Source organism: Panthera onca, chromosome A3 (genome assembly GCF_046562875.1).
Source record: "Panthera onca isolate mPanOnc1 chromosome A3, mPanOnc1 haplotype 2, whole genome shotgun sequence".
NCBI classification, from domain to species: domain Eukaryota; kingdom Metazoa; phylum Chordata; class Mammalia; order Carnivora; family Felidae; genus Panthera; species Panthera onca.
Window position 1 is genome coordinate 24,954,207 of NC_138341.1, and position 25,580 is coordinate 24,979,786.

At 45.0% G+C, this 25,580-nt stretch overlaps 1 protein-coding gene across 1 annotated transcript in view; it reads right to left on the reverse strand.

Annotated features, from left to right (window-relative positions):
• The window catches only part of CAPN13 (calpain 13), an 83,478-nt gene extending 69,723 nt beyond the window's left edge, over positions 1-13,755 (reverse strand). The window contains exon 1 of the mRNA XM_060652057.3: positions 13,381-13,755. The gene's annotated coding sequence lies outside the window, so the exon portion shown is untranslated. The remainder of the gene's footprint in view (positions 1-13,380) is intronic.
• Between the last annotated feature and the right edge of the window lie 11,825 nt (positions 13,756-25,580).

A 25,580-nucleotide genomic window follows, 5' to 3' on the forward strand; every position in this document is an offset into this window, starting at 1 on the left:
ACTGTACTACATCTAAAAATGCAGAGTATACATTCTTTTCAAATATATGAAATGTATTCACCAAAACAGAAGATACACGGGGCCATAAAACCATGTATTTCCAAGGAGTGAATTACACAGAATATTCTCTAACCATGACACAATTAAAATTTTAAGTTAGTACTAATAAGATAGTTAGGAAACCCCAAATACCTGGAATTAAACACACTTCTAAATAATTTATGAGTCCAAGATGATATCATGATGGCAATAAGAAAACCCACAGACGTAGAAGGAAGTAAGTAATACAGACAAGAGCACAAATTCATAAAAGAGAAAAACGGTAGAGAAAATTAGCAAAGTGAAACTTTTCCTTTGAGAAGACCAACTAAATAAATCCAGAATCAAGTTGAGGACAAAAGAGTGGGAAGACAAGTCACCAATATCATCATTGATAAAGGGTTTATCATCATAAATCCAATAAATATTAAAGAGTTCATAAGAGGCTACTACTACGAAGAAACTAATGTGAAAAAATTTGCTGTGATGTGAAATGGATGAATTTCTTGAAAATTACAAGGTATCAAAGTTGACCCAAGAAGAAACAAAATTTGAATAACCCTATATCTAACCAAGAAATTGAATTTGTTAACAAAAGCTTCCCCCAGAGAAATTCCCAGACCCAGATGGTTTCACTGGTGAATTCTCTTACACTTTCCAGGTCAAAATAGCACCCATCTTGCACAAAGTTCTTCAGAAATTAGAGACGGTGAAACACCGCTGAACTTACTTTATCAGGTCAACAGGAGACTAATAACAAAGCCTCGCCAAAGAATCCACACCCCCCAAAAAAATTATGGATCACTATCCCTCATAAACAGAGACGGCAAAGATCCTTCACAAAATTTCATCAAATCAAATCCAACAATGTAAAAAAGAAAAGAAAAAGAATAGTACATCAAGGCTGAGCGAGATTTATTTCAGGAATGTAAGGTTGGTTTCATGCTAAAAAAAAATCATTGTAATTAACCATATTAAAAAGCTAAAAAGAAAACCAATAATTAAAATTATTTGACAAAATTCAACATATATTTATGATAAAAAACTCTCAAAGGAGAGTTACCTAGAAAAAGTAAAAACATTCTCAGACTAATGAAGGGCATCTATAAAAATCTACAGCTAAAATCATAGTGACAGAAGAGTATTTTTCCCAATTATGATCATAGTTAAGGCAAGAATGCCATTGTCACGTTTTTTCTTTCTTTCTTTTAAAAATTTTAAAGTTTATTTGTTTATTTTGAGAGAGAAAGTGCAAGCAGGGGAGGGGCAACGAGAAAGAGAAGGAGAGAAAGAGAAAATCCTGAGCAGGCTCCTCACTGCTAGCACAGATCCCGAAGCGAGGCTCGAATCCCCTAACCATGAGATCATGACCTGAGCCAAAGCCAGAAGCCCAACCAACTGAGCCACCCAGGTGCCCCTACCACCACTTTTTTTTTTTTTTTTTTTTTTTTTTAGCATTCATAATAACCATTTTTACTTAACACTGTATTGGAGGTCCTAGCCAGCTCGTTAAGAAAAGGAAAAAAAAAAAAAAATCAGGAGGAAAAATGGTCCTTATTTGATATTTTGATTGTAGAAAATTCTAGGAAATCTACAAAATAACTAACAGAATTAATTATTGAATTTAGCAAGATACAAGGTTAATATAAAAAAATTAGTTATTATATTCTAGCAGTAGGCAATAGGAAAACAATAGCATTCTATTAAAAATACTTGGAAAAATATCTAACTAAAGACATCCAAGCTGTCTGCATCAAAAACTATAAATCATTGCTGAGAAAAATTAAAGAAGACCTAAATAAATGGGGAGATGTATTAGGTTCATTAATTGGAAGCCTCAGTATTGCCAAGATGGCAATTCTCTCCAAATGTATCTACAGATTCAATACAATCCCAACTGAAATTGTAGAATGCTTTTTTATTAAAGAAATGGATAAGCTTACTCTAAAATTTACACTTAAATTCAAAGGACCTAGAATAACCAAAGAATTTTTTTTTAAATAAATATTTTTTTTAAAGAAAGTTAGCCAACCCACCTTCAGCTGGCAAAAAGATAATTAGATAGACCAATGGTGCAGAGTGGAGAATCCAGAAACAGACCACAACATAAATCGTCAATTATTTTTTTGACAAAGTTTCCAATTTTCCAAAGTTTCCAAAGATTAAATGGACATAGAAACACCTTTAAAAAAAAATGATGCTGGATCAATTGGATATCCATATGGGAATCAAAGTAATCACAAACATAAAGATAAAACTTAAAATTATAACACTTTTGGGGTGCCTGGGTGGCGCAGTCAGTTAAGTGCTTGACTCTTGATCTCTGCTCAGGTCGTGATCTCACTATTCATGATTTCGAACCGGGCCTTGGGCTCTGCTCTGCAGGTGCGGAGCCTGCTTGGGATTCTGTATCATTCTCTGTGCCCCTTCCCAGCGTGTGTGTGTGTGTGTGTGTGTGTGTGTGTGTGCACGCACGCTCATGCTCTCTCTCTCAAAACGAATAAACAAAAAAAATTTTCAAATTGCATTAGAAGAAAACAGAATACTTGCATAGAGGAAGACACAGGAAAAATGTTTGCAAACTTAAGGGTTGGAAAATATGTCAGTGACAGACCACGAAAAGATGAGCCTTACAAGAAAAAAAAAAAAAAATGCATCAGTTAGACTTTATCCAAAGCGTGAAAGACACCATTAAGAAAACAAAAATGCAAACCACAGGCTAAGAAAAAATATGTGTGACATACGTATCAGGCAAATGACTCATAACCCAGAATATACAAAGAACTCTTTTAAATCAGTAAGAGGAAAAGAACCCTTTAAAAATGGTCAAAAATCCAAACATTTTCCCAAAAAACAAAAATAGGCAATTACCAACATGAAAAAATGCTTTATATCTTAAGTCATCAAGGATATGCAAATTATTACTACAATGAGATAGACACCACACACTCATTAGAAAGGCTAAAATTTCAAACGCTGACCATCCTATGTGTCCGTAGGGAGAGCAAACAACGGAAACGTTCGCACGCTATTGGTTCGTATGTGACACGGTAGGACCACTGAGTGGAATTTATGGGTTTGTCTGTGCATATATTCAACCTCACTGAATATACCACATTATTTTCCAAGGTTGTACCAATTTATAATGTCACCAGTAATGTAAAAGAGTTCCCATCACTCAGTCTCCTCACTAGCACTCGTTTTTGGCAAACATCTTATTTGTACCCATCTGATGGGAGTAAAATGCCAACTCCTTGCAGTCTTAATTTCTGTTTCCCTGCTTACTGGTGAGACTGAGCATCTTTCAATATGTTTATTCTTCATTCACATTCCCTCTTATGTGAAATGAATATTCATATCTTATGCCCATTTGTCGACTGCGTTGTCTTTTTCTTCGTGATTTGTAGGAATTCTTTATTTACTTTGGATAGTCATCTTTTCTTGGTCACATGTGTTGCAAATATCTTCTCCCAGTTGGTGGCTTATCTTTTTACTTCCTTTACTGTGTCTTTTTTTTTTTTTTTCAACGTTTTTTTTTTTTTTTTTTTTTTTTTTTGGGACAGAGAGAGACAGAGCATGAACGGGGGAGGGGCAGAGAGAGAGGGAGACACAGAATCGGAAACAGGCTCCAGGCTCCGAGCCATCAGCCCAGAGCCTGACGCGGGGCTCGAACTCACGGACAGCGAGATCGTGACCTGGCTGAAGTCAGACGCTTAACTGACTGCGCCACCCAGGCGCCCCCTTTTACTGTCTTTTGATGAACACAGATACTCTTCACTTTATACAAATGTAAATGTGTTACGACTATTTGCTTAGAAATTTAATTTTTATAAATTGAGCCAAATGTTAATACTTATGGGAACTTAATATAAGAAACTTTGGGAGAGAGTCTCTCTTTTAAAACAGGAAGTTTAGGGGTGCTTGGGTGGCTCAGTTGGTTGAGCAACTGACTTCGGTTCAGGTCATGATCTCAGGGTTTGTGAATTAGAGTCCTGCGTTGGGCTCTGTGCTGACAGCTCAGAGCCTGGAGCCTGCTTCATACTCCGTGTCTCCCCCTCTCTCTGCCCCTCCCATGCTCATACACTGTTTCTCTCTCAATAATAAATGTTAAAAAAAATAAAACAGGAAGTTTATTTGCAATTAACACATTCATTCCCCTAAAGCATGGATTTAAATTAAAAAAAATTTTTTAAATATTTTATTTATTCTTGAGAGAGAAACAGAGACAGAGACAGAGCACGAGCAAGGGAGAGGCAGAGAGAGGGAGACACAGAATCCGAAGCAGGCTCCAGGCTCTGAGCTGTCAGCACAGAGCCCGAAGTGGGGCCCGAATGCACGAACTGGGAGATCACGACCTGAGCTAAAGTCGGATGCTCAGCCGACTGAGCCACCCAGGCGCCCCTAAATTTTTTTGTATAATTCTATAATAATATGTTTAAAAAATACAATATTCACAGCAACATTCTGAAATGGACTTGCAAAGAAACACTTTGACTACTTAGGAAATGATGCTCAGGTTTCTAGAAGCAAAGATCACCTTATCAAAACCAATTACATAACTTTCCCTCTTTTTCTTTTTTCCCTTCCAAAAATAAAGTTCCTTCTTTAGAGGAACAGAAGAATGCCACATACGTGTGGTCATGTGAGTTGAGATATAGAGAGAACATACCTTGATATTTTTTGAAAAGTATTTGATAAAATTTCTTTCTTCCCTGTATTTATATAAGGTGGCAAAAACAAACTCGACTGAAAGACTGGGTTGGTTGTATCCTGTAGTATTGTACGGTCCAGAAATACAGTGTAGTATAGCACAGGAGAGTATGCAGAAGTCACAATTTGAGGCAGAAATTATGGATGAATAATTCTGGATTATCTCAAAATCATTGTACTGTGATAATCACAGAACTCTGTCCCTTGTCCTGTCCTGTTTAACATTTGTATCTTAATCCTGGATGAAGATGTTGGCATGAAAATGAAGATACTTTTCAACTTTCCATCATTTTAATGATATAAAGGAAGAACAATTATCCAAGCAGATGGCAGATTTAAAATTCTAAAGGACCTCCAAGCTGAGAACATGGAAGTTACCCAGGGAAACTGCAAATCTGTCTTCTCATTTAAAAGTTAACTGTGCAAATAAATAGTGAGTGGGATTTGCCTTGGCTCAGTTTCATTTTGAAAAGATTTTGTACGGCTTACTTGGCTTCCTATTGTGAATGAGGCAATGTGGTGAAAGACGTGCCCGCCCTGAGCTGCTGCCACAGCAGGAAGGCACTGCTGTAGACACCATGGGAGCTTCTGGTCCTGTACAAAGTTGCTCTTGACCTGTGGTGGACATCCAGTCCACTGTGTTCAGTTCCGGGGGTGGGGGTTACATTTCAAGCAGCACAGCAATGGTGTACCCTTAATCGTAGCCAAAGCAGGGTGTTAGGGTAGCTAGCACAGGGCACCTGGCCAGAAGAGAGCCCTTTGCTTGCAGTCAGGGTTTCCCAGTGCAGTTATACCTGCCTGGAAAAGACAGGGATTTTTTTCTAATGGCACAAGAATGCCATCACCTAAACACACAAGGAACCTAGAGATCACTTCCTGGGAAGTGGGAGATCTAGATGTGTTCACTGGGAGAAAGACAGACCGAGGGACTTACAGGGACTGTCAGACCCAGCCCAGAAGTTCTGTTCCCAGCCCTCCAGAATAATCCTGGTCTGAGAGAGCACAGATTCAGCCACCCCTGGTCCCACAAAAATCAAGCTCCCTGTTGCTGTTTGTTCGATGTCACCAGGGTTATGTTCCTATTCAGAAAACTGGGTTTTGCCTTGACCTTTTAAAAATTAAAAAAAAAAAAAAAAAAAAAAAGACCCATGAGATGGTGGTCAAGAGCATGTGGAATCAGCTTAAAACTTGAAACTTTAGTTTGACTTCAGATATCGCTTAGTGACTAAGTGATCTTGATCAATGTTCTTACTATCTGAGCCTCCTTTACTTACAAATAAAATGGGCTGGAGGTGGTGGTAATAAAACCAGCCTCAGAGCATGAGGTAGGTATTAAATACCAACATTCTTTAAAAAAAAATTTTTTTTAATGTTTATTTTTGAGAGAGACAGACAGAGTGCGAGCAGGGGAGGGGCAGAAAGAGAAGAAGACACAGAATCTGAAGCAGACCCCAGGCTCTGAGCTGTCAGCACAGAGCCTGATGTAGGGCTGGAACTCACGAACTGTGAGATCATGCCCTGAGCCGAAGTTGGACACTCAACTGACTGAGCCACCCAGATGCCCCAAATACCATCATTCTTATTAAGGGCTCTGTGTGGGAAGTAAGAGCTGTGTGGTAGGTCTCCTGATGATCACCCTTGTCAGGATCTCCTCAGGTGCTCACTACCCTATCCACGAACCTGAGCCCTGTAACAGGTGATGGGCAGCCCAGGCATTAGCCAGTTGCCTCCTGGACACCCAACAGTAGTTTTCTCCGGGTCCCCAGAGTGGTGCCCAATAGCCTAGCACATGTGGCTAATGAGCACTTGAAATACAGCAAGTGCAACTAAGGAACTGAATTTTAAATTTTATTTTATTTTAATTAACTTACATCTAAATTTAAAGATCTACACTGGCTAGTGGCTGCCTTGGTGAACAGTGCCGAAGAAAAGATCTGTGAATGGCATGGATGACCATGTGCGCTCTCCAGTGGCGATAGTCAAGCTGAGATCGGATAAACTTAAAAGCAGGGGGGCGGGGTGGTGCAGAAGAATCCTTGCATTGAACAGATCCTTTCAAGAACTTTGACCTGCAGGGGTTCTCTCAACTGCTTTTCCTCAACATCCAAGTTTTGCCACCAAATCATCCAGTCACTTTCTGCCAGCACCTCTGCAGGCTTTACAGTGACAGGTGCAGGGCTTGCCTCCAGGAGGAGCTTAGCATGTCCCAGCAACAAAGGGTGATTGGGTGATTCTGTGTGCGTTTTGTTTTCAATAAGCTAAGAAACGGGAAGCCCCGAGTTCAATTGTTCCCTGCCCGGGAGTGATGCACACAGCTCTCTCCTGGCTGGTGTTTTTCAGAACAATGGAAATAAATCTGATGTAATGTAGCGGAACACGACAAGGGATGGTTTTCCCCTTAACAAATACTCGTTTGAAATGGTGCCCAAACCCTGCACGAGGAGCGATCTATTTCCCACAACAGTGTTCCAGCAAAACCCATTACTAATTCCACAACTCAAATTAAAACTAACAGAGCTTGAAGGCTGGGGCTGACACTCTCTCTGCTGACAAGGAGCAAGAAGAAGGGTGGGGGAAGGGGCCCTGTGCACTCGCGTGTGTATGTGTTTAATTACACTGTTTAACACATTGAGAATAATTTAGCCACCCGAGTGGAGAAAATAAGGCACTTAACTGCTCTCTGGCGGGAAAAAAGCCCCGTGCAAACCACTTTCAGCTCTATGACACCTAGGCACACTTCAGGGCTTTGGAGAGAGAGCAGGGTGAAAGGAGGGAGAGGTAGATAGACTATGCCAGATGAAGGGGGAGAGAGAAGGGGGAGAAGGAGAGGGAGAGAAGAGGCAGGGAGAAACCGAGGGGAAGAGAAGGAGCGGGAGGGGAGGGGTAGAGAGAAAAGGAAAATTTTGTGCATATACAAATCAGCTGGGAGTAGGGAAGGCCCAGGACTATTTCTCAAGGAGACCTAGTAGGAGGTAGTGTGAAGGTGAAAGTGAACATAAATTATAGGTTTTAAAAAGATACTTAACACCCACACCAGTGCTTCTGCTGGGTCACTCCCTTACTTCAGAATCATCTGAGTTTCCTTGCCTTTGTGGCCTGAAAGCCGGGAGTGGGGTGTGTGGTTCCTGGAAAGGCAGGCCTCAGAAGAAGACTATGTGGGCTCCCTATGCAGGAGAAACTGAGGCTTAAGACCAAGGAAGAGAAGTTTGACCCGCATTGGGAGGAGATTCCTATCCAGCTGCCAGCTTCAAGGCTGGCAACCGGGCCCGCAAGCAGAGTATGTCACTGTCCCCACCAAGGGGCATCTTTTCTGTTTCATTAGGGCTGAGAGGTGTCTGAGGTCATTACCCACCAAGGGCCACAGGAGCCAGAGAAACGCAAGAAGGTTATAGCATGGCTGTAGATTTAGAAAGCTCCCAGACCTGGAACAGTTACCAGAGAAGAAAGTGCTCGAACTCTCCATTGCCTTCCAGGAACCCTGGGTTCAGCATCACGGCTGACCGACCACCAAGGAGAGCACAGTCTGGCGAGGAAGAGGGGGAGAGAGACAGCACCAAAACAACTCTGTGGTCCATAGAGGTGTAGCCCCATCTTCTTTGCTCCCTGGTGCCCTCAACATGTAGACCCAGCCTCTTCTGACACCCAGGGTCTCACAGGCTCAGAAACCTCAGCTGCTGGGTCCCTCTCCCACCCCCCCCCCCCACCACCACCAGGAGCTTCTGTGGGGTAACAAAACGACTGCTGGCCAGGCAGAAGGGGGTTTGTGCCGCTCTGCTGAGGCTGTGAGCTGTGGGCAAGCTGTCCCCTCCTCTTGCCTTTGGAACACTCAAAAGGCTGGACTTCCTTTTAGGTGCTTTTCAACTGTTATGTTTTGTGTTTCTGGAACAGAAAACGTGGGTTCCCTAAATGATATTGGTGGGCAGACAATGAAATCGGAACCCACTGAATATATTATCCCTTTCTGTTAAATTGGGTTTGTCATGTGTGAACATAAAAAAAGAAACTTGCCTTTGCATAAAAAGATACTCCTTCCCATCCCCCAAGTTCTCTGATACGTGTCATTTAATCACAAAACAAGCCTAGAAAATTCCCTAGCGGACTGGCCATATATTCTGAGGACAAGGCAGAGCATTCCTTCTGGGTTCTATATGTGCCCCAGAAACACGGTGTCATATTTGGTATGATCTTGGGATTTCTGGGTGTGGATTTTTTTTTCCACCCATAAAGAGAAGATACTTTCTACTTAGCTAATTCCAGCTCCTTCTTAAGCAAATTAGGGGGTTTTAGGACACTGGGGACTGTCATGTATCAAATTATAATCTGGGTCTTTAAGAGGTGCAATTTCTTCTTTTTTTTTTTAACATTTTATTTATTTTTGAGACAGGGAGAGACAGAGCATGAACAGGGGAGGGTCGGAGAGAGGGAGACACAGAATCTGAAACAGGCTCCAGGCTCTGAGCTGTCAGCACAAAGCCCGACGCGGGGCTCGAACTCACAGACCGTGATATCATGACCTGAGCTGAAGTCGGCTGCTTAACTGACTGAGCCACCCAGGCCCCACCCCCCCAGTTTTTTTTTTTTTTAAAGCATCTGAATTCGTTCTTCAGCAGATTACAAACACAGTGGTTTGAAATCACATGCATTTGTTATCTCACAATCCTGTAGGTTCAGAAGCCTGGAATTATGTGTGTGGGTTCTGTGCTCAGAATCTCACAAGCCTGAAATCCAGGCGTCAGCCTGCTGTGTTCTCATCTAATGTTCAGGCTCCTCTTCCAAGCTGACCACAGTTACCGGCAGAATTCATGTGCTGATGGTTGTAGGACTGAAGTCCCTGTTTCCTTGCTGGCTCTCAGAAACCATGAGGAGCTATTTCTGACCCATCCCCCTACCCAGGAAGCCCAACCCCCACAGGGCTTACCTCCCAGAGGCTTGAACCAGAAAGGGTGTGCCAAAGACTGCGCACACTGGGGTTAGGGACTTTTCTCTTTTTTTTTAAGGTTTTTTGGAAATTGGTTCTACATTTAGATAATCAATGTATTCTTAAATGATTTCCTCTTGGCCTATCTTGAAGCAGAGGAGGACAAAGAGAAGGAAATGGATGGGAAGGAGACAAAGTGAGAGGAGAGGGGGGCAGGGATATAGAAAGACAGAGACAGCAGGTGGGTGGGGGTGGAGATCCTAAGGGAGAAGGGGAGTGCAAGGAAGGACAGAACCTACTACTTAAAGTCCTTCTCATGCCAGCCCAGCATCCCGGGTTCCTGAAATGGAGCCCACGCATCCTGACCGTTTTTTCCCCCTCAGATGCAAATAAAACAGATGCAGTAGTGGACACTCCCAAGGGAGTGCTCTGAAGTCCCCTCCTGCAACAACAGGCCCATAGAGCAAGTTCCGGGGCACTGCCTCTGGCCACCGCACAGGGATGCCAGCAGCTGGACCTCAGGTGACCCAGTGCACGTCTGGCATTCCTGGGCATCTCAGGCCCATGGAGGAGGCCACAGCAGTGATGGGCCAGAGCTCTGGACTGGGAGCCTACTGCTGGCTCCACCAGTGGCCGCTCCCCACTGTGGTGGGGGGGGGGTGGTGGCAGGGGTGGGGAGATAGGGTCAGTAGCACCAGCAGCCAAGCACCCTAAGGGAGAGACTCCCTTTTCCAATCAGCTCCAGGACGTATGACAATGGTGTGTCCCAAGCTGCTTGCTCTGAGACTTTTCTGAAACCAGGGTTCCGCCCAGGTGGATGGGGTCACACTTGTGGGGTTGGGGACAGGGCATGGACCAGTGGGAGAGGAAAAGTCTTTTGAAGGGCACCTGAGTGGTTTAGTCGTTAAGCACCCAACCCGATTTTGGCTCAGGTCATGATCTCACTGTTCATGAAATCTAGCCTGATGCGGGACTCAGCACTGACAGCCCAGAGCCTGTTTGGGATTCTCTTTCTGTCTCTCTCTCAATAAATAAACATTAAAAAAAAGTTTTTCAAAAAGAGCTCCTGAATTAAGTATGTCAAAGAGCACCACAAAAGAAAATGAACTTAGAACTTGCATGTGTATAAATGTGTGTGCAAAGGTGAGTGAAGCTGAGAAAAGCAGGTCGCAGGGAGTTCCCATACACCTTCCTTTATTCTTTCTCACCCTGCCCTTAAAAATTGCAAGAAGGTGGCCAGAGCATTAGAGGGGGGTTGGGGTAGGAAGGGGAGACAAGGAGGAAGAGGAGCAGAGGGTCGAGGCAGGCCTTCGAGGCCCTGAAGGGAGAGGAAAGGCAGGTGGGAGAGGGACTGTGCCTGCAGAGCCTCAGCTTGGGTTGGGCGGTCGATGCCTGAGCAGGGAGGAGGTGGGGGGTGGGCGGGTAGCAGATACTGCCTCAGGAAGCCTCAGCCTCCCTCCCCCTGCCTAGGCAGCCTGGCGGCCGTGTGCCAGAACAGGCAAGGCCCCAAGGGAGCCATGGGGAGGCCTGTGCTCATCTGGAGAAAGTGACATGGTCACAGGAAGAAAGGAGGGTTTGCGGACAGTGTCAGAGGGAGACAGGGCGCTGGATCAGAACAGGCTGGGAATTAAAGGAATGCGCCCTCGGTGGGCAGTGGTGGGCTGTGGCTGGCAGTCCAGCGTCCTAGAAGCCAGCCCACCCTGAATGCCTCTGAATTTCTCCCCCAGGCAACTTTAGTACCTGAAAGGAGGCTGGGGATCTTGGAGATGGGGCATAATGACATAGCTCAGCCGGCTGGCAGTCACTTCTGGGTGAGGACTGGACTGGGGGACAAGACTTGATGTTTGGCGAGGAGAACCAAGCAAACATTCCTAGGACCCCTCCTACCTCCAGCACTGATCCAGATGTGGGTCACTGGCTGCATCTCCTAGAGGCCGATGTGTGGTCACTTCCGATGGAGACACAACCCTAGGGGCTGTGGTCCACAGGCCGTGATGGAGTCTGGCTCCTTCTCTGAGCTTCATGAGGTCCTGGTCAGGCCTGATCTACAGGTATGGGAGGCGGGCACAGCAGAGCTGATCCAGCCAGTGATCAGAGGCAGAGTACTGCCCGAGGGACCATCATTTCAGCATAAAATTAACCAAAGGTCCTGGCCAGTCTCAGTTTTAAAGGTCCCTTGTGGCTGTTTTGGCAGCGCAAGGATGTTAACCCCAGAGTCCAGGGACTCCGAGGGAGCCCATCTTGGGTCACTACCTCAGGACAAGACACTTTTTGCATCTGCCATACCCAGCAGGGGGGAGGCAGTGGGATCAGCCTTCACTTCCTCACCCCTCCACCAGCTCTTAAAAACCGCCATTTGTTTATTAGCTAAATAGATGGTCTCTGAGCAGGAGGAGAGGATCTTCAGCTGCCTTTCGGCGGGGAGCATCACAGTTCAGGAGGGCCTGCCAGGCCCCTTAGGGATCACCTTGTTAACTATCTTAGTTATTAAAATAAGGAAATAGGGTTCGGCCAAGCTTTCCTGGTTGTTTATTGGGAGAACTAGCTTTGCAGACTGGCCAGCAGATGTGGCCTCCCGTGATATTACAGAATTTTTTATTCCAAATGGTTCCTGCAAAGCAAACAGCAGTGCATGGTAGTGAAGTAGTCCCCTGAGAATTCGGGGATGAAGACAGAAGCAAGACTCAACCCAGGGTGGCCTGGGCCCCAAGCAGTGCTTCCAACCAGGCTCTGGGTTTGGAAAGTGCAGGCTTACTCAGCTTAACCAGTTTCCCTGTTTTGTCCCCAGTCAGAGCCTTTTATATGCAAATCTGAATCAGGACTCTCCTGGGAAGGAGGGATCAGAGACACAAACAGATTATATTTGTAGATTATGTTCCCATCACCCAATGTGCTAAGTATTGAGTCCTCCCACAGGTGTCACGCACAAAAACACAGTTTAGGTCCAGCTGGATACAGGTGGGGCAATGCGAGAGAATGTGCTCAATGGCTATCCAGATAATGCCACCTGGGGGTCAGCCAAGTTCTGTTTCTTTCCCAGGACAAACAGGGCAGTTGGCAGGTTATAACCCAACTAGAACTCCAGAGGGAGAATGTCTGCGTTTACTCTGGTTAGCTTGGGTTCAAGCATAACAGCTAGAACTCAGTCTCCCTAAGAAGAGAATCACATCTCAAAGATGATCCAACCTTAGCAGCCACAGAGGCACAGGCAGGGACTGTGAAGCAGCTGTTGGGGTAGAAGGAACCACCTGAATCTCTGAAGTGATCAGTCTTGCGGTTAACCCAGATTTTTCAACTTTGTTCTTGTAATTATTAAGCTAGAGCATTTGAAAACAAAAGGCAAGGTCTGGGCCCCATTCCTTCCTTCTGCAAATATTAAACATGTGCTATGTGTCAGAAGTTGAACATGGGTGGAAAAGGTGATGGGATTCCTCCCATCAGAGTATCCCTTAATGTCAACATTGCCCTTGCGCACAAAAGCAAAGATCCTGTCATTGTAGGAAATATGCAAAGCTGAGATGATCTTCTCTTAGGGAGTCAACTCATCCCTTGCCCTAGTTTTCCTTAAAGCTTAACCTTGGACCATTTGCTCTAGTGGGAGGCTCAGCATCTGCAAATTAAGACGCTCTCTGGGGAAATTCATATGCTCACTCAGGTTTGGACCACCACCTTGGTCCAAAGCCCCGGGAGGTCACCAATCACACCCTACCTACCTGTTTCCTAGATGAGCGCATCTGATGTCAGCAGTATTCCAGGTCAGGACTGGCTCAGCAGCAGCAGCTTTGTGGGATGGAGAGTGGCAGAGGAGGGTGGCAGGTGAGTCAGCCCTGTGGCAGAGTCCCAGAGTTCCGGGTTCTTCCCTCAGGCTCTTCCTTATATGCGCTCACCAGGTAGTGCCCCACCTTAGTTAAACAATGTCTCCTGAACCAAGCCTCAGGGCCTCCTGGAGGGAGGACAGTGAGTTTAACTGCAAAGTCTTCCAGATACTACTTGGCCCAAGCTGACTGTCTCCTCCCAATCCTGGCTCACTTCCTGGAGCCCCCAGCTGAAGGTACAATTTCTTGGCTGCTGGACTGTGTTTCTCTCATTGTTTCCAGATATTTCAGTTTCCTTGTTTCACTACGGGAATCAAATGGGTGTTTCTACAGAAACCCCCTTGAAGCACAGAGGAAGTGCTGAGAAGAAGCTCCAGGAAGCAGCCCTCCTTGCACCTCATTCTCACACAGGATGTGTGGTTGCCAGGTGTTGTACATCCAGAGGGCCCACTCAGAGTAAATCACATCACCTGGGCTTTCTGTTGGCGAGACCATCTTCTTTCCCCAGATAGGTCTCAGCACACAATAACCCTTGGGTGTGGGCAAGGTCTCTGTATCATCACTGCTTAATGGATTGGGGAGAAAGGGTCAAGGTGCTTCCTGACTCCAGAACCCCGAGAGCCCAGCTCACCTTGTGTTGTAGGTGAGAATGGTAAAGTAGGGAAAGCAAGAAAAAATGTGGAAATCACCAGGAACCGATGTGACTGGATGCATCCCCAAACTGTCATGGCAGGCAACAGAGGGATTTAGAACCCGGAAGGAAGATTAGAGCACTGGGAAGTGTGGCTGAGTCCATGGCCCCTGGGAAGTAGCCAGGTAGATGTGGAGGGGTCCCTCCGGTGACTGGAAACTCCACAATTCTTAGCTATCTGACTTGGGCAAGTCCTTTCCCTTCTGAGGCTTGGTTGACTAATCTGTGAAGTGAGGGTTATGACCCTTGCTTCACTTCCCTCGTATTTATTTACAGGGACACCTGCACCCCAGGGAACACACTCTGCTAGAACTTTCACTATAAATACAGTCTGTAATAAACACACTATTTTATGAATATAATTAATGAATAAATAGACCTCAATCTGTGTGTGTGTGAGCAACATGATTTTACTAATAGGGTATGCAATCAAAAACATTTGAAAGCCATAGTTTCCAAAAATATGGTGTGAAAATGCTTTAGAAGGCCCTTCTCACATAAGCATATCTTGAGACAGAGACTAAAGAAAAATAACTGGGAGTTTTCCTGCTTACTGATGATGATTTCGTCTTCTCCTATTTCATCAAATAGTTGTCCCCCACCCCCTCAGAGCAGGCACTGTTGCCCCAGAGGCATTCTTTGGGAGTATTGAATTACAAGGGGAACTGTTTCCCAAAGGAGAGTTCTCGGTACCAGGAGACAAGAGCTCTGGGTGATAGCTGTGCTGTAAGAACAGGTGAGTGGGGCTCTGGAAAACACTTGTATCAAATCCAAGGGACCGTTTTCTTTTGGGGCTTTGTTGGCTCTTTGGTGTTCTCTCTCCTCATTCACATGTGCTCTTTAGAAGCCAACCCTCAGGGATTTGTGTGTTTCAGAGAAATCCAGGGGATTTAAACTGGGTGACCCTGAGTCGTAATTTTCTAGCTGGTCTTCCTCCAGGGCAGAAGGAAGTGTATCATGCCCCTCAAATCCTTCCCACGAAAGGCAGTTGGCATCAGCTCTGAGATGCAGTTCTTTGGTCCCCAAGTAGGACCCAACTCCTCTTGCACGGAGTCAGGATGGCCTATAGGACATGAGATGTTCACTGTGTCACAAGGCCCAACCATGCCTCCACCATCACTGCTGAGTGCACAGACCCTGCTGTAGCTGCTCACGCCTGGGCCACCGGGGCTATGCCTCCAGTGCCCACTGGATGTAAGAAATGCAGCCATCAGCCCAGGGCTGTAGTCACCCGCCCTTCCTCTGCCAGTGTCATGGTGTCCTGACCATCCCTGAGGCTGCTGCCCACACCCCTGTGGCTGACACCTCCCGCTCTCAGTGTCCTACAGAACTGGCAGAGAAATTGCTCTTTTTTTCAACCTCCTCTGAGCCAGGAGAAAATCTGAGACAAACTGGGCTCAGGGTCTCCTTCCATGCTTTGTGAACCCAGGCTACATAGTCCTTGAACTAGTCTTGCCCATGGAAAGTCTACTCTCCCTTGGAATGACTTGTTTCTCTGGAGAATCCTCATTCATTCATGTAGACACTTCGGAGTGCTCCCTCTGGCCAATGTCTAGAGACACCTCAAGATACCAGCTCCTGGGACACACGGTTCTTCCTGGCTCCCTCCTCTCCTGCTGCTTCCCCTTCTCTCTTTCTTCCCTCCACCTCTCTATTCTAGGTCTCTGGCTACTTCCCTCCCCACCATCATTCCAGGCACCATGCAAGGTCCAGGAGACACAGCAGCAAACCCAGTGCACATGGCAAGCCCTGGCTGCTCAGAGTCTAGTGAGAGAGACACATGAAACCAGTAGCCACAAAATGAATTGGAGGATTTTACTTGTGATCAGAGGGGTAGGGGGGTGTGCACATCTACGAGAACCTAAATCAGGTAAACCTCATCTCCACCGAGGAGTCACGGGAGGCCCCCTATGGAGGGACAGATGGAAGAGGACCTCACCAAGAGAAGAGAGTGGTAGAGGTGGTCCAGGCAGGCGTAAGCGTGGTGAGAGAGTACAAATCCCAGAGGACAGCTTGATGAATGTTTCATGACATGAAACCCATGTTATTAGCACCCAGGTGAAGAGAAAGGGCATTACCAGGACCCCAAAGCCCCCTTTGTACCTTTACCCATCACAATCCTCCAGGATATCCCCAAGATAAACTGTCTGTAGTCCTGTTCATTTTGATAAGTTCCATCCTGTTTTTTTTTTTAAATAAGAAAACAAATACAGCATTGATTTAGGGGATTAAATCAAATGCCCCTGAAAAATATGACAGGGGACTGTTGTGGCAAGCCAAACAGGTATTCAGAGTGTTTGCCACATAGTTAAAAGATCATCTGACAGATTTCATTATCTTTACATTCCTCTGTGGGTAGAAAAAAATCAAGTCAACAAAGTGAGTTGATATGTGTTAGTGCCAAAAAGTATGAAGTGGCCAGAGGCTCACCTAGCTTGAGTTTGCTGTGCAACGGACTGTGTTCTGGATGGATTATGAACTGCCCCAGTCATATTCTTAGGCTCAGAGAAATAGGTGAAAAATCCAGCATTATCTTCAAGAGAAGCATTATAAGCCCACAAGTTTTCAAATCATAGTGTCCTTGCCCTACCACTTACTGATTGTGGAATTTTAGAGAAGCTACTTAACTCTAAGCCTGCTTCCTCAACTCCAAAATGGCCTAGATAATAGAATCTAACTCAGCAGACATCATTGAGGATGAAAAAAACAAAGACAGGTAAATTGCTTCATGCTAAGTCTGGTACACAGTAACTGTTCAATAAATGGGGGCCATGATTTAGTAAAAGCAGACATAGTTCTCTGCTGGTGGAAGTTTAGGAGAGCTAGTTTGGAAGAGAGGGGGTACTTCTCAGGTGGAAACCAGAGGCATGTAGAGGAAGGACCAGATGATAGCCCAGATCAGAAAAGGACAGCCTGATGCTGACAAAGGGAACATCCAGAGACCAGCGAGGGAAAAGGAACTCATTTTCACTTGTTTCTTAAAGCTCTGTTTCAATAACAAGTCAGTCAACACATGGTTAAGTATTGCCTGGAGAAACCAACAGAGACTGGCATGACACATTTGTTTCTGGTGTTGCCACATGTTGCTGAATTGAGAAAGACAGAAGCATTTGGCCAAGGAGAAATGAGCTCTGCTACTGATGTGGAAACCTTAGTAATGGGTGCGCTGAAAAAAAAAATGAACCTCTTCCCTGCCTTCTGATGTGGTGGCTGTCCTGGAGAGGGCCTGGAGAGGCCCAGGTCCCATTGTGCTGAAGGAGCAGGAAGACAACACTCTGGGAGACGTGTGTGCACATCAGGGCAGGGTTATTGGGTGATTGCTATGCCTCCTTCAGTGTTCCAGCATCCCTCAGGGTGAGCTCCTTTGGTGAGCACCCAGGTCCATGAAAGTCCAAGGTGGGCACTGTCGTTGCAGCTTGAGGAGGATGCACAGACCAGGACTGTTCTGGGACTATACATGGGTGAGGAGACGGGAGATAGGACTGCCTTTGTTACTTCCTTCTTTGACTGCATCTCCAGTAAACAAGTTCTCAGGAATTTGAGGCAAGAAGGCTTAGGTGAGCCAACACATGGGGGTGGGTTAGGGAGGGTTGGAGTAAGTTGTATTGCCTACTTTCATTCTTTAGCTAAGCCGGGGCCTTGTGGAAAACCTATCCTTTCTCCTGAAGGGAAGAAAATGGGGTGGAGTAGGGACAAGTAAAATAATAAGTGCACAAAGTTAGTGCAGAATGGCCTAAAGACAGAGGAAGGGCATTTGGTACACAGGTGGGGAAATGTCACACTTGCCAAGGAAGTTGGTGACCAGTCTCTGGGGTGAGCAAATGTTGGGGAGGAGCAGGGGGCATGCCCAGAATAAAGGACCAACAAGCAGGTTCTTGCAGAGACTAGGAATCCATCAGATCTGAATCACCAAATTCACATTGGGCTGTAGTGGGACCACTTAATTTTTAGTCAGTTGCCTTGAAAAGAGGACCTCAGACCCACCCAATGGGAGAGACCCTTGGGACCCTCTAAGAAAATGATCCCGCAGAGTCAGGTTAAACAAGTGCAGCTTCCTCCTATGGATTTCTGGGCTTCTCCATCTGTCCTCCAACATAATAACAAGAAAACTAATTAAAAAGGATGTCTAAGGTCATTTGGGGGGTACCAATAGAAGAGGATGTCCTGAAGAGACTTGTCTCCATCTAAGCCAGTCTTGAATGTGACAAAAATACTGTAACAGGGCAGATAAATGAATCCCCAGAAGGAAAAAGGAAAATAGGCAGGAACCTTAGAGAAGAAAGAAAGGGGAAACCCTGGGGCCTGAAGTAGCCAAGGATCCTCGTGAGATCCTTTACAGGGCTGTTAACTATCCACTGACACACTATCTATGAAAGATAATCAAAATAATTTCATTAATATGGATCCTGGCACCATCACAAGGTAATGAAATGAGGAAGTTAAAACTGCCAAGTGTTACTGTGTATGAGGAATTCAGAGATGCCTCATAAAGATCAGACTGTAGCCAAGCTCAGATATGCCAGTGATGATTACAGAAAGCCAACAAGGGAGGTCAAAGAAATAGTTGTGCTTCCTTGATAAGAAGATGCTACTGGGAGGTTGCCTACAAACCTATTAATATCTATTTTTATCCATCCTAGAGCCATATTTGTATCTTGAGAGGACAATCGTTGGACAATGGGCTCAGCTAAAGATGAATACAGAGTGCTCCGTTGCAAATCCTAAGTCTGAACAATCAAGCTTTATTCATTTCTTGTTTGCTCATCATATTAACCTTTTATTATGCAAAGCTGTCAGTTCAACTGCACAATGCAAAAAAAAAAAAAGAATATTGGGGACAACTCACAAGCGATGTTTACCGTAGCTGATGAAAGGAAAAAAGTTTCTAGCAGATTCTAGAAAGAATCTGCTGAAGAGGATTCTCCTGCTCATCCTCGGATCCTTGTTGGCAAGCTGATCTGCTCATCGGGGACCCTGAACTGACTCCTACTCTAGTGTGTGCTGGAAAGTGTTCCTTTCCTTTAGAGGAGGCAAAATTGTCACGCCAGTGAACTCATGCATGAGAGAAAGCTCTCTCGGGCAGTGAGCTCTCAATGGTGGTTCTCAAACTTAGACACACAAGATTCACTGGGGGAGAGTGTTGTTACAAAATGTAGAGTTTTCTGTTTCGGTTTAGGGTGGGGCCCGAGAATCTGCAGGTAACAGGCATCCCAGGAGACTGCACTGAGGATCAATCCCTGTAGTGACCCTGGTGGCCGCTGGTCCACTGCTTAGAAAAGGCCACCCCCTCCTCACATGCACACATGGACCCTGCCAGGACACTAATGCTGTCAAAGGGTCACTGGGCCTTCACAGGGTCAGGAGGTAGGGCTGCCTCCTGTGAGCATGCCAGGGGCCCTGGAAGGGATCTTCAGTGGTAAGTCAGGGCCTTCTGGTCACAGTAAACTTGTAGAGCAGATTTTAGGGGCAGTTGTTAGACTGCCCTGCCTGCCCACCGCTGTTAGCCAAATGATTCTCAATCCTGACTGTGCGTTAGCATCACCTGGAAAGATTTTTTTTTAATTATTCTCCCCCAAATCAGTCAAGTCAGACACCTGGGGTTGAGTGAGGGTGCTCCTGGCAGTCATATATTTTAAAAGATCCTTGAATGATTCTAAAGTGCAGCCTGGATTGAGAACCATGGGTTTAGTCTTGCTCTTACCTCCTTGGGTCCTTCTCTCCTTCTCCCTCATGGGTAAGGGCATTTCCAATTGCTCAGTGCATGAACTACCCCCTCTGACTACTGAAAGGCCCCAACTCTGCCACCCCATCCAGCCTGCTATTTCTCAGAGCGCTCTATCCCCCCAACCCCAGGCCTCTCTGCAGAGAAGACCCTCTTCTCTCAGTGTGGTACTAGGGGAGTATGCTAGTTTTCAGGAGTCCTGGAAGGAAAATGTATATTTCTGTATCTCCTTCATTCATAGCAGGCAAATGATTAATGGTCTCAGGTCTTAAGGCAAGTTCCCTGAGAAACAGACTCTGAGAAGGAGATTTATGTACAGAACGTTTACTGGGGAATGCTATTAGGGTCAGTGCCTGTGAGGCAATGAAGAAAGAAATACTGGGAAGAGGGAGGCACTGGGCAGAAGGGCTTGGATAGAGGCTGTTGCAACAAAGGTCGCAGAAGACCCCATGGTGGTCTAGACTCTGGATGGACCTTAAGAAGGATTCCACTTTACATGAATAGACATTTTTCCAAAGAAGACATCCAGATGGCTAAAAGACACATGAAAAGATGCTCAACATCACTCATCACCAGGGAAATAGAAATCAAAACCACAATGAGATACCACCTCACACTGGTCAGAATGGCTAAGAATAACAACACAGGAACAACAGGTTTTGGCAAGAATGTGGAGAAAGGGGAACCCTCTTGCACTGTGGGTGGAAATGCAAACTGATGCAGCCACTCTGGAGAATAGGATGAAGGTTCCTCAAAAAGTGAAAAATAGAACTATCTTTGATGCGCCTGAGTGGCTCAGTCATTTAAGCATCTGACTTTTGCTCAGGTCATGATCTCAAGGATTGTGGGTTTGAGCCCTGCATCGGGCTTTCTGCTGTCAGCACAGAGCCTTCTTTAGATCCTCTCTCTGCCTCTCCCCTCTCCCCGCCCCACTCTCTCCCTCAAAAAAATAAATAAACATTAAAAAAAAAATGGAGGGTCACCTGGATGGCTCAGTCAGTTAAGCATCTGACCCTTGATTTTGGCTCAGGTCATGCTCTCATAGGTTGTGAGGGCCCTGCATGGAATTCTCTCTCTCTCCCTCTCTCTGCTCCTACCCCTCTCATGCCCTCTCTCTAAAATAAATGAACATTAAAAAAAAAAAAAAAAAAAAAAAAAAAAAGAACTGCCCATGATCCACCAATTGCATTACTAGGTATTTACCCAAAGGACACAAAAATACAGATTCGAAAGGATATATGAACCGTGATGATTATAGCAGCACTATCAACAATAGCCAAATTATGGAAAGAGCCCAAATGTCCACTGACTGATGAATGGATAAAGAAGATGTGGGGTACACACACACACACACACACACGAATATTAGTCACCAAAAATAATGAAATCTTGCCATTTGCAACGACGTGGATGGAGCTAGAATGTATCATGCTAAGTGAAATAAGTCAGAGAAAGACAAATACCATATAATTTCACTCATATGTGGAATTAAGAAACAAAACAGATGAACATATGGGGGGAGAGGGAAACCAACAATAAGAAACTCTTAAAGATAGAGAACAAACTGAGGATTGATGGAGGGAGGTGGGGAGATGGGCTAGATGGGTGATGGGTATTAAGGAGGGCATTTGTTGTGATGAGCTCTGGGTGTTGTATGTAAGTGATGAATCACTGAATTATACTCCTGAAACCGATATTGCACTGTATGTTACTTAACCGGAATTTAAATAGAAATCTGAAAAGAAAAAAAAAAAGAATTGTTGCACTTTGAAGCATGAAGGCAAGCCTTTTATATCCCCTATATGGACCAGTAACTGGATGTAGGCTGCCTTTGGGGAGGCAATGTGACCTTGGAATGGGTAACTCTTCAGTCAAGGACAATTCAGGGCAATACCCGGAGTCTCCCTACTTGACTGAGAGCCACCAGCTGTCAACATGCAGCAGGTAAGGGAGTAACATGTGGGACTGAATGTCCCAGCCCCGAACCAGGATCTACCTGTCATACCACTTCACCCACTGTACCAACCATACTCAGGGTCTTTATTTTTGAGAGAAATTTTCAGTAGAAATGAATATCTTACTACTTTGCTTGAGGAAGAGAGGCTTCTCCATGGCCTTGAGAGGCCACTTGAGTGTGATATAAAAATCTCTGGATTTGGATCAGAATCCCAGCTTGGACCCTTACTTATTTTAGGCAAGACATTAAAATCTCTAGGCCTCCATTAATTTGTCTTTGCAATGGGGTTGATCCATAAGTACCTTGCAGAGTTGCTGAGCATTAAATACAGTGGGTGTGCAGTATCTGGGGCAGTGGAGTTTGTGTGAGCTGGGTTTTGCCCACCTGAGCTGTCTTTCTCTACAGGACACTTAGGAAAAGACTTGTCTCCAATTCATGCTGCTTGTCTTGGTAGCTGAGATGCTGACAGAACCCTGGTGCTATCCCTGGGGAGACAGTTGCTCCATGTTTGGTCCCAGACTTGCTCACTTCTCAGATCCTCACTCTTCTCACTCAACAAATGCCTTGTCCAGTTTGTCTTTAATTGGTGGCCTGGCAGGAGGGCTTGCAATCTGAGTGGAGTGTTGTAATAGTAAACAAGACTCCCCCCTGGGTCTGAAGAAATTTCAAAGTCAAGGTGAAAGACAACCACCAGTGAGGACAAAGAACTGACTCAAATTGGATTTCTGCTTCATCAGTGGGGTTGCCAGTCTCCTAAATGATATTCATTATGAAGTTGACTAATAACCAACCTTAGCAAAAGGCTGTGAGACTATAAAAATAAATGAGACTCAAAATAATATATTCAATATGATTTCCACTACGTTTTACAATGGTTCAGGAAAATTCTGGAAGCAAAAATGTCAAGATGTCACGATAACTGCCTCTGCATGGTAAGACTGTGGCTGATTATATTCATGCCTTCTTTACATGTTTCTATAGTTTAATTTTTTTCCATGAGGAGCAGGGGGTGGAGAAAGAAAAGGAAAAAGAAAATGGAAAATGTGCTCCCACCAGTGGAAAGGCACATGCCAGTGTTTCCCACCAGCTTCTCTCACAGATGATGATGGGCCTGTGGGGTGGAGGGAGGGGTGTGCAAACCTGGGTGTCTGTCTCACTTCCCCGGGGCTCAAAATGTCTGTGTGAGGAGATATTAGCAAAGCAGACACTTGTGCTAATAAGCACTTGGGAGCTTGGCTGCTGCATGTTTGGGGGGAGACTTGTTGTCAGCTGCTGGCTGCCTGTGTGGGTGTGTTTCCTGGCCCTCACTGGATAATTTTGTCACCAAGGACAACATTTGTTGTTCTACATGAGCAGCTCTCCCGGAGAGACAGAGGGAGGGCCACTGTTGGTCAGGTACCAGGGCTGAGGCAGAAGGGTAAGAAGGCTGGTATACCAGATGTGTGAGGAGATGGGAAGCTGTAAGTAGCACTAAGGGGCATGCAGAGTCCCAAGGTAGTGAGGATGGGGCTTGGATGGGCCCTGGTAAGTCCCATCTGTCCTCAAAACATAGTCCAGTTCCTGGTGTTAGAGAAGGCAGTTCGTTAGGTTCTAACAGGATACCTGGAGGCCAGCAAAGAGGAAGACAGGGCCAGCTGTCGGGGAAGAGGCTGGTCCTGGAAGTACTCGAAAACAAAACCACTAGAAGCCAGATCAAACCAGACACGCCCAAGATGGTGGGTGACATAGCAGGTAACCCCTAAACAAATAAGGAAGAAAAAGCATGAAACTCTACTTCCAAGACATCCCACCCCAAGTCATGAATATTTGATCCTCTTGTTAACAACTGGCAGTATTTTTTTTTTTTTTAGAGAGAGAGACAGAGAGAGAGAGCAGGGGAGGGGCAGAGAGAGAGAGGAAGAGAGAATCCCAAGCAGGGTCCACACTGTCAGTATGGAGCCCCAATGTGGGGCTCGAACTCACAAATGGTGAGATCATGACCTGAACTGAAACCAAGAGTCACAGGCTTAACCAGATGAGCCATCCAGGTGCCCCAACAACCGACAATACTTGTAGAGAAATCTGATAGGAACTCGAACCCCTCCAGTGCATGAAGCTCTCTCTCTCTCTTTCTCTCTCTCCCACTCACATCTCAGAGTGTACTTCTGCTTTAATAAACTTTCCTGCTTATATTTCTCACCTGCTGTGCTATATCTATTTTTTAATTCTTTCCCATAACGAGACCAAGAGCCTGACACATTTGGGACAGGCTGGGTTGAGGCTTCAGGGCCCAGGGTCTCCCCAGCTCAGCTGGCAACAGTGAGCCTTGGGACCTTTGGGGACAGATATTTTCACTGGCTTCAAGTGTTTTTCAAATATTTAACCCATTGAGAGAATCCTTAGCAGAGAGCCAGGCACGTGGGGAACGGACATCAAATGGGTAGGTGTTGATGAAGGGGAAGAGAGATTTTAGAGCTGGAAGACAGTCTTAAGATCACCTTGTCTTGCCCCTTTGTTTTACAGGGGAGAAGTTGAGCCCAAGAGATGTTAATAATGAACCTGGAGTGACCCCTATCTGAATCAAGACCAACATTCTGCAAGGGTAGGCTGTTGGAATGTGTTGTGAGTTGAATTATCTGACCCGGAATAGGGTATGTTGGAATCCTACCCCCCAGTACCTCAGAATGTGACCTTTATTTGGAGAGATGGACGTCATAGAAGTGTGTAAGACACACTTCTGTGTGTAAGGCAAAGCACAACTCTGAACCTACCTGAAGAGCCCTGGCCTGGAAATGGGAAGATGGAATAGATTAGTCATTCTGAATATAATTTTTCTTAAAAAAAATCAGTGGAACTGTTTCTTCAAATTTTAATTGGAAGGCCAAATAAATAAAAATTAATAATTTAAAAAAATGCATTGCTCTGTTTAAAAATAAGCAAAAGACTTGAACAGATATTTCTCCAAAGACGATATATTAATGGCTAATAAGCACAAGAAAAGATAATCAACATTATTAGTCATCAGGGAAATGCAAATCAAAACCAAAATGAGATACTGCTTCATACTCACACGAGTAGCTATTATACATAAAAAAAAAGAAAATACCACATATTGACAAGGACTTGGAAAAACAGAAGCCTTGTACACTGCTGGTGGGAACGTAAAATGGTGTGGCCACTATAGAAAACAGTCCAGAAAACACTAAAGAAAGCAGCTGCTCAAAAAATTAGATACAGAATTATCATATGACCCAGGAATTCTGCTTCTGGGTATATATCCAAAAGAATTGAAACCAGGGACACAAACAGATATTTGTTCACGGCAACATTATTCACAATAGCCAAAGAAGGAAGTAACCCAAATGTCCGGTGAGAAATAAATGGATTTTATTTTTTTAATTTTAATGTTTATTTTTGAGAGTGAGAGAGAGCGAGAGCATGCAAGCAGGGGAGGGGCAGAGAGAGAGGGAGACACAGAATATAAGGCAGGCTCCAGTCTCTGAGTCGTCAGCACAGAGGCCGTCATGGGGCTTGAACCCACGAACCATTAGATCATGACCTGAGCCGAAGTCAGAAGTCAGACGCTTAACCGACTGAGCCACCCAGGCACCCCTAGATTTTTAAAATGTGGTACATATACACAACAAAATAGTATTTAGTCTTTTTTCTGAGAATGTTTATCATGAAGAGATGTTGAATTTTGTAAAAGCCTATTGCTCAACAGAGAATTTCATTTTTTTTTTTTTTTT